Raw genomic sequence first — 9,791 nt, forward strand, 5'->3', positions numbered from 1 at the left:
ATGTACAGTTATAAGATGGGGAATACTTGGCTCAGCAATATTACATGCGAGAAGGATCTTTGGATTGTTGATCACAAGCTGAATATGAGCCAACAGTGGAATGTGGCTGCAAAAAAGGCAAATGCTATTTTAGGCTGCATTAACAGAAGTATAGTTTTCAAATAGCATGAAGTATTAGTCCCCCCCCCCCCAATTCGGCACTGGTTAGGCCTCATCTTGAGTACTGTGTCCAGTTCTGGACACCTCACTTTAAGAAGGATGCAGACAAACTGGAACAGGTTCAGAAGAGGGCAACAAGGATGATCAGAGGACTGGAAACAACGCCCTATGAAGAGAGACTGAAAGAACTGGGCATGTTGAGCCGTGAGAAGAGAAGACTGAGGGGAGAGATGATGGCACTCTCCAAGTATGTGAACGGTTGCCACTCACAGGAGGGCCAGGATCTCTTCTTGATTGTCCCAGAGTACAATAGTGAAAGTTAATATCAATGGTATATACCAAAGCGTTGTATGTAGACGAAGCCTCCATGATGAATTTGTTCTACAAACAGGAAATAGTGGGGATCCAAATGTAATTTACTTTATCTCTTGTTTTGGAAGAGTCATATGGAAGTGGAGAAGGATTTTCCTCTTAGGGGTGTGGAGGGAGGAGCAGAGAGCAAATTGCCCCAGGCCCCAACATATTGGTCCAGCCATTTGATACAGATGAAGCTCAGCTAGTTACTGGAAGGGCGGATGAGAGAAAAATCAACTCATGTGAAATGTACTGGAGGAGAGCTTTGCGCATACCATGGACTGCGGAAAAGACAAACAATTGGGTGTTAGAACAAATTAAACCAGAACTGTCACTAGAAGCTAAAATGATGAAACTGAGGTTATACTTAGGACACATAATGAGAAGATGCAATTCACTAGAAAAGACAGTAATGCTGGGGAAAACAGAAGGAAGTAGAAAAAGAGGAAGGCCAAACAAGAGATGGATTGATTCCGTCAAGGAAGCCACAGACCACTTACAAGATCTGAACAGGGTGGTCCATGACAGATGCTTTTGGAGTTCACTGATTCATAGGGTCGCCATAAGTCGTAATCAACTTGAAGGCACATAACAAGAAGTTAGTGGAACTTACCCAACACATCTGGATTGAGGAGTAAATGTGTGATTATTTTTTTTTAGTCTCAGAACTATGTTACAACCTTGGCCAAAACTACATTGATTCTCTTAAATTTAGCCCCAAAGGTCTTGAAAAGGCTCTCTCTAATATATGCATTACTGCCAGAATGCTCATTTGCATCCCCATATCGGTTTCATCATGTGGGCATACCTTTAGTAAACTGAAACTGCTAAAATTTGGGTGGAAAGCTTTCTCGTGGTTGTGTCTTAGATTTGCAGCATGAAGTCAGAGACAAAAAGGGAAGCTCCTGTCTTTCTGCCACCCCCCTCCTGCCCAGAGCGGATGACAGGTGGCAGAAGGTATGCTGGTTTTCTCTGTGTCTCCACCGGTTGGTTTGTTGGGAGCATATGCAACACAATCTGCGGCTGTGTTGGAATTGCTTTTTAATACGTTTTTAAACCTTTTTTTTAAAAAATCTGTTTAATCTTTTTTTAAAGATACCTAGCAAGCTTTTTAAAAAAATGTTTTTGAAGACGTTTTGTTTTAATGTATTTTAAAGTCTATCTTTATGGTGTTTTAAAGTGTTTTTAGTGGTTTTTGTCTGCTGCTCTGGGCTCCTGCTGGGAGGAAGGGTGGGATATAAATCAAATAATAGTCAAATAATAGTCCTTGAGGCCAAGGTGGCAGACCTGGAAAAGCTGAGAGAGGCAGAGAGGTGCGTGGAGGAGGCCTCAAGGGACGTTATAGCTGTGTCCCACTCCAGCGATGATAGCTCTCCTGCTATCATGGAGAACGATGGTCTCGGGGAAGGAGAGCATCCAGCTGAGGAAGAGGGAAATGATCCCTTAGAAGGGACCCATTCCTTGGGGGATGAGCAGCTATCCTCTCGTGCCGAGGATATATCTCCAGGGGGTGGAGGGATCCTTGTAGTGGGTGATTCGATCATTAGGAACATAGACAGTGGGGTGTGTGATGGGCGTGTAGACCGCAAGGTGTTTTGCCTGCCTGGTGCGAAGGTTGCGGATATCACCCGTTGTTTAGATAGTTTGGTAGACAGTGCTGGGGAGGAGTCAGTGGTCGTGGTGCACGTTGGCACCAACGACATGGGGAAATGCAGCCGTGAGGTCCTGGAAGCAAAATTTAGGTTGCTAGGTAGGATGCTGAAAGCCAGGACCTCCAAGGTGGCTTTCTCTGAAATGCTACCGGTTCCACGCGCAGGACCAGCCTGACAGGCCCAGCTTTGCAGTCTCAATGCGTGGATGAGATGATGGTGTCGGGTGGAAGGGTTTAGATTTGTTAGGCACTGGGGAACATTTTGGGACAAGCCAGGCCTGTACAAAAGGGACGGGCTCCACTTGAACCAGAATGGAACCAGACTGCTGGCACTTAAAATTAAAAAGGTAGCAGAGCAGCTTTTAAACTGACTGAGGGGGGAAACCCGACAGGAGCTGAGAAAGGTCCGGTTCGGAATAAACCTCCCCCCTGGGATAAAAACCAAAGAAATGATGAAATTTTAAAAGGGGTAGGCCTAGAAGTAGGCATTGTGAGAGCAGGGGCACAGGATATAAATTCAGAAGAGCAAAATTACCACAGGCCAAACCACAAGTGCCAAAGACACTTGAAGAGAGACACTGCTTACAAGTGCCTGTACGCTAATGCTAGGAGCCTGCGAACCAAGATGGGAGAACTGGAGTGCTTGGTCTTAGAGGAGAGCATTGATATAGTGAGCATAACGGAGACCTGGTGGAATGGAGAAAACCAGTGGGATACGGTTATCCCTGAATATAAACTATATCGGAAGGACAGGGAAGGACGTATTGGTGGCGGAGTCACTCTATACGTGAAAGAAGGCATTGAATCCAGCAAACTAATGTTACAATTTTAAATCTCTTTGTTTACTCTTTATTTATTGTGATATTTTGTATTTTTGTATTTTTAATCTTTTGTACACCGCCCAGAGAGCTACTCGCTATGGGTGGTTTAAAAATGAAACAAATAAATAAATAAAATAAATAAACTCGAAACCCCAAAAGAGGCAGACTCCTCCACAGAATCGTTGTGGGTGGTGATACCATGCCCCAGGAGGGACTTAATACTGGGAACGATCTATCGTCCCCCTGATCAAAATGCTCAGGGAGACCTTGAGATGAGATATGAAATTGAGGAAGCATCCAAACTAGGAAATGTGGTAGTAATGGGTGACTTCAACTACCCAGACATAGACTGGCCGCATATGTGTTCCAGTCATGACAAAGAAGCAAAGTTTCTAGATATTCTAAATGAGTATTCCCTAGACCAGTTGGTCATGGAACCGACCAGAGGGACGGCAACCCTGGACTTAATCCTCAGTGGGGACCGGGACCTGGTGCGAGATGTAAGTGTTGTTGAACCAATTGGGAGCAGTGACCACAGTGCTATTAAATTAAACATACATGTAAATGGCCAATTGCCAAGAAAATCCAACACGGTCACATTTGACTTCAAAAGAGGAAACTTCACAAAAATTAGGGGATTGGTAAAAAGAAAGCTGAAAAACAAAGTCCAGAGAGTCACATCACTCGAAAATGCTTGGAAGTTGTTTAAAAACACTCTATTAGAAGCTCAACTGGAGTGCATACTGCAGATCAGAAAAGGTACCGCCAGGGCCAAGAAGATACCAGCATGGTTAACGAGCAAAGTCAAGGAAGCTCTTAGAGGCAAAAAGTCTTCCTTCAGAAAATGGAAGTCTTGTCCGAATGAAGAAAATAAAAAAGAACACAAACTCTGGCAAAAGAAATGCAAGAAGACAATAAGGGATGCTAAAAAAGAATTTGAGGAGCACATTGCTAAGAACATAAAAACCAACAACAAAAAATTCTATAAATACATTCAAAGCAGGAGACCATCTAGGGAGGCGATTGGACCCTTGGATGATAAGGGAGTCAAAGGTGTACTAAAGAACGATAAGGAGATTGCAGAGAAGCTAAATGAATTCTTTGCATCTGTCTTCACAGTGGAAGATATAGGGCAGATCCCTGAACCTGAGCTAACATTTGCAGGAAGGGATTCTGAGGAACTGAGACAAATAGTGGTAACGAGATAGGAAGTTCTAGGCTTAATGGACAATATAAAAACTGACAAATCACCGGGCCCGGATGGCATCCACCCGAGAGTTCTCAAAGAACTCAAATGTGAAATTGCTGATCTGCTAACTAAAATATGTAACTTGTCCCTCGGGTCCTCCTCCGTGCCTGAGGACTGGAAAGTGGCAATTGTAACGCCAATCTTCAAAAAGGGATCCAGAGGGGATCCCGGAAATTACAGGCCAGTTAGCTTAACTTCTGTCCCTGGAAAACTGGTAGAAAGTATTATTAAAGCTAGATTAACTAAGCACATAGAAGAACAAGCCTTGCTGAAGCAGAGCCAGCATGGCTTCTGCAAGGGAAAGTCCTGTCTCAGTAACCTATTAGAATTCTTTGAGAGTGTCAACAAGCATATAGATAGAGGTGATCCAGTGGACATAGTGTACTTAGACTTTCAAAAAGCGTTTGACAAGGTACCTCACCAAAGACTTCTGAGGAAGCTTAGCAGTCATGGAATAAGAGGAGAGGTCCTCTTGTGGATAAGGAATTGGTTAAGAAGCAGAAAGCAGAGAGTAGGAATAAATGGACAGTTCTCCCAATGGAGGGCTGTAGAAAGTGGAGTCCCTCAAGGATCGGTATTGGGACCTGTACTTTTCAACTTGTTCATTAATGACCTAGAATTAGGAGTGAGCAGTGAAGTGGCCAAGTTTGCTGACGACACTAAATTGTTCAGGGTTGTTAAAACAAAAAGGGACTGTGAAGAGCTCCAAAAAGACCTCTCCAAACTGAGTGAATGGGCAGAAAAATGGCAAATGCAATTCAATATAAACAAGTGTAAAATGATGCATATTGGAGCAAAAAATCTTAATTTCACATATACGCTCATGGGGTCTGAACTGGCGGTGACCGACCAGGAGAGAGACCTCGGGGTTGTAGTGGACAGCACGATGAAAATGTCGACCCAGTGTGCGGCAGCTGTGAAAAAGGCAAATTCCATGCTAGGGATAATTAGGAAAGGTATTGAAAATAAAACAGCCGATATCGTAATGCCGTTGTATAAATCTATGGTGCGGCCGCATTTGGAATACTGTGTACAGTCCTGGTCGCCTCATCTCAAAAAGGATATTATAGAGTTGGAAAAGGTTCAGAAGAGGGCAACCAGAATGATCAAGGGGATGGAGCGACTCCCTTACGAGGAAAGGTTGCAGCATTTGGGGCTTTTTAGTTTAGAGAAAAGGCGGGTCAGAGGAGACATGATGGAAGTGTATAAAATTATGCATGGCATTGAGAAAGTGGATAGAGAAAAGTTCTTCTCCCTCTCTCATAATACTAGAACTCGTGGACATTCAAAGAAGCTGAATGTTGGAAGATTCAGGACAGACAAAAGGAAGTACTTCTTTACTCAGCGCATAGTTAAACTATGGAATTTGCTCCCACAAGATGCAGTAATGGCCACCAGCTTGGATGGCTTTAAAAGAAGATTAGACACATTCATGGAGGACAGGGCTATCAATGGCTACTAGCCATGATGGCTGTGCTCTGCCACCCTAGTCAGAGGCAGCATGCTTCTGAAAACCAGTTGCCGGAAGCCTCAGGAGGGGAGAGTGTTCTTGCACTCGGGTCCTGCTTGCGGGCTTCCCCCAGGCCCCTGGTTGGCCACTGTGAGAACAGGATGCTGGACTAGATGGGCCACTGGCCTGATCCAGCAGGCTCTTCTTATGTTCTTAAATAAAATATTCTGTTGGATGCCTTCAGGCAGCAGCCAATGCTTCTGCCCCACCCTCTTTCACAGGAGGGAGACTCAGGAAGGCCACTCAGGAGTGTGTGCTGGATGCTCTGAGCCAGATGAAATTTGCCCTCAGGGTGGATCCAGTGTGCAGGCTGGGAGTTCCCCATCCCACTAGTAAATGATTGCCACAGGGAAAGATCTGCCACAGCACCTTGTAATACTGCTGTCAGCAGCAAGTAAGCCCTTTTTACAATTTAAATGATAGCTTCCTGAAATGAAAACGAGGAAAAAATAATTCAAGCAGGCTTCCTGCTTTAGATTATTCATTGTTGTAATAAAGGGCATTTTGCTTGAGTTGTGTAACTGGTAGTCTGGGCTGTGTTCGATGTTAAGCTTACTCAGAGCAAACCCACTAAAATTAATGAACTTGACTAGTTTAGGCCCATTAATTCCAATAGGCCAGTGTGGTGTAGCAGCTAGTGTCAGACAGGGACCTGGGAGGAGACTACGGTTCAAATTCCCATGGGCCATGAAGCTCACTGGGTGGCCTTGGGCCAGTCACTGTTTTTCAGCCTGATCTACCTCACAGGGTTGTTGTGAGAATAAAATCAGGAGGGGGAGAACTTTGTTTGTATGCCACGTTGAGTTCCTTGGAGGAAAGCTGAGATATAAATGTAATAATTGAGTTAAACTTAGTTGGATCCAACCCACCTGTGAGTTGTAATGTCCCAAGATTGCTGGAAGTGTAAAAGGAGTATGTAAGATAGGTTTGATTGATGTGGATAAATGTATTAACAACTATGAATCCTGATTCACTAGACAGGCAAATGGTTTAGTGAATAGGTATTGATGGCTATTAATTAATAAAATAGTTATTAAATGTATATCCTGCTCTTCCTCCCAGGAGGAGTATGGATTATATATTTTAGTATGTAATTATTATATTTCTGTTCTATGTAAATATGCCAGCATTTGTGGGGTGTGTGTAAGAGGGCCCCAAGACTTTTGCCCCAGACCCTTTTATCTCCTTACAGGCCTGGTCCTCCTCGCGGTCTCTGCTACCACCGTAAGGTTTGCTTGCACTTGAGAGGTTTGGGGGTCTAGTCGAGTATTGGAGTTCAATCTCAAATTCTGATTCTACCATAGACACCCTTAGGAAATAGGCTTTCCCTCTATGATTTGAAGTAGCTCACCACCTTTTACATTGACTCATGTTTTATGAGCGATGGTAAAATATTCCAGGAAGCCATGATCTGCTAAGGCAAGAGTAGCTAATCTTTGACCCTCGAGATGATGATAATGATTAGATTACCCGCCCTGCAACAGAAGTTCCCAGGGTGGGTCACAACAATATAAAATACAACATTAAAAACAGTTTAAAACAAATTACAATTCCTAACCATTGGCCATGCTTTGTAGGCCTGATAGCAATTGCCCCATCTGCAGGATCACAGGTTAGCTGCCCCTTGTGGAGCTAGGATATTGCCTTCTTTTCCCACCTAGGTGGCATTGACTTGAGTAAAGTGTTGCTACTTTTGTTTTTCAAGGGGTACCACAGGCTGTACTTGTATGTTTCTGCTAAGAGAAAACGTGCTGTGCTCCAAGGGATGTGTGTTTTCAAATGCCAGAGGACTGTAGAGTTAAAATCTACCTTAACATGTACACTATGTTACTCCAGAGAGTTAAGGTATAGACGTAGAGAATAATGTATGTAGAAATAAAATGTTTTAATACAAACGTGTATACTGGCAAAAATACTCATAAAAGTGCATATACAATAGTTTTAAAAAAACTTTTAATGGGATTCGAGAATGACTGAGAAAATGAAATGAACAAATTGAATCTATAGGTTATCCAACTGTCAGTCCATATCCCTTAATATAAATATTAATCAACATCCATCTGCAAGGCCATTGAGAAAGGCTTTCCAGTCGAAACGTGTCTGGCCAACATACGCACTTTGAATTCTCTGGGTATTGAGTTTTGCTAATAGGCCATTGCTTAGTTGTGTTTTTAAATGCCAACACAACTCAAAAATAAAATGTATGGATTAATAATAACAAATATACTTACATTTTTTTAAAAAAATCATTTTTTAAAAAAATCTAGATGAAAATTTAAATTTCAAGGAGTCAGCTTCACTTATTATTAATGTGAGCATTGATGCTGCATGCAGGACCCACCCTATTCCTGTAACTGTAATTTGTTTTAACTGTTTTTAACACTGAATTTTAAACTGTTGTAACCTGCCCTAGGACCTGTTGGTGAAGGGTGGGTAATAAATGCACTGTAATAATAATGATGATGAATTCACTAGAAAAGACAATAATGCTGGGAAAAACAGAAGGGAGAAGAAAAAGAGGAAGACCCAACAAGAGATGGATTGATTCCGTAATGGAAGCCACAGACCTGAACTTACAAGATCTGAACAGGGTGGTTCATGACAGATGCTCTTGGAGGTCGCTGATTCATAGGGTCGCCTAAGTCATAATCGACTTGAAGACACATAACAATAATGATGAATATTATGCTTACCACAAGCTTTTGAATTCTTGGCACCGAGGAAGACACAGCACATATATTCTCAGCATCCAGTCTGTACCACTGCTTTTCTTTAACAGCCATTAAGAACAGAAAAAAAACAGTTTTGGAAATGGAAAAATGATGTGTAGAGCCTGCTCCTGTTTTGGAGCATGCAAAGAGAGATTTCAGTCACCACTTTTCCAATGTGAATTGTTTGAAATCATCTTTGGCAGTTGAATAAAACTTGAGTTCCAAAAACTCCTCTTGAAATGCTTTGGCAAGGACTTGAACAGTAAGTGATAAAAGGGTTCCTCACAGGCTTCCAAGGTAATGCATGTATAATGTCTAACTCCTGCAACCTGTGATGACATGCAGATCACAGGATAAGCTGGAACAATATGTTCATCTTTATAAAATGTCATACTTTTTATATTTTAATATTATTAATTTATTCCTTATATTGCTGTTTGTTTTACCTAATATAGTTTAACGTGGGGAGAGCCTCCATATCTCCAAGGATGTAAAACAACATTGTCTATCTTGTGGAATATGCCAAAAGGTGGGAAAGAGTGGAGTAAAGACCAAGGCACCCTTAAAGCCCCTTCCTATAATTGGACAACCCTTTTATAGAGTGGGAATAGATTTGGTGGGCCCTTTTTCCAAACCCACAAGGCATGGCAAGAAATATCTAGTGGTGGTGGTGGATTTTGCCACCAGGTACCCAGACGCAGAAGCACTGAGATCTGTAGAAGCCCCTGTAGTGGCAGAGGCTTTATTAAAATCTGGGGAATCTGGGGGGGAAGAAGAGAAAGAGTGGATTGCTTGGTGGGGTTTGAGAGAGTTGTTTGCCAGGAGGGAGGTGGAGTTCGGATTAGTATTGAGTAAAACCATATGCTTATGTGCCTTAAGAAGAAATCTTGTTAATCTTGTTAGCTTTGTTATCTGTAATAAATACTTAATTTGGTTTACCAAAGGCCTGATCCTTGGCTGGGGTTTCACAGACCAGAAGGGAGGGTAAGGTAATGACCAAGGCTGAAGGGGAACTGTAACAAATGGTGGCAGCGGTGAAGAGAATAACAATACCAGTATTCAGAGTCTCTGGGAATACTAGTATTGGGACGTTACTGGTGGTTGCCTAGCAGGGGGATCTGTTGAGATCTGTGCTAGAGCAGATAGGTAAACCATAAGAGAGTGCGGTCCGGACTGGTGAAGTCCCTGGTGGTGCCTAGTGACAGGCAGTAGCCACGCGCAGGTAGGAACCTGACAGGGAGAGCCAGGGAAGGAGGCATCACATGTGTGGTGTCCGTAGCGGTGGGATACGAACAACAGAGAATCCAGATACAGTGGTGTGGCAAACAGAAATAAC

This window comes from Rhineura floridana, chromosome 7, assembly GCF_030035675.1.
Source record: "Rhineura floridana isolate rRhiFlo1 chromosome 7, rRhiFlo1.hap2, whole genome shotgun sequence".
In the NCBI taxonomy this organism is placed as follows: domain Eukaryota; kingdom Metazoa; phylum Chordata; class Lepidosauria; order Squamata; family Rhineuridae; genus Rhineura; species Rhineura floridana.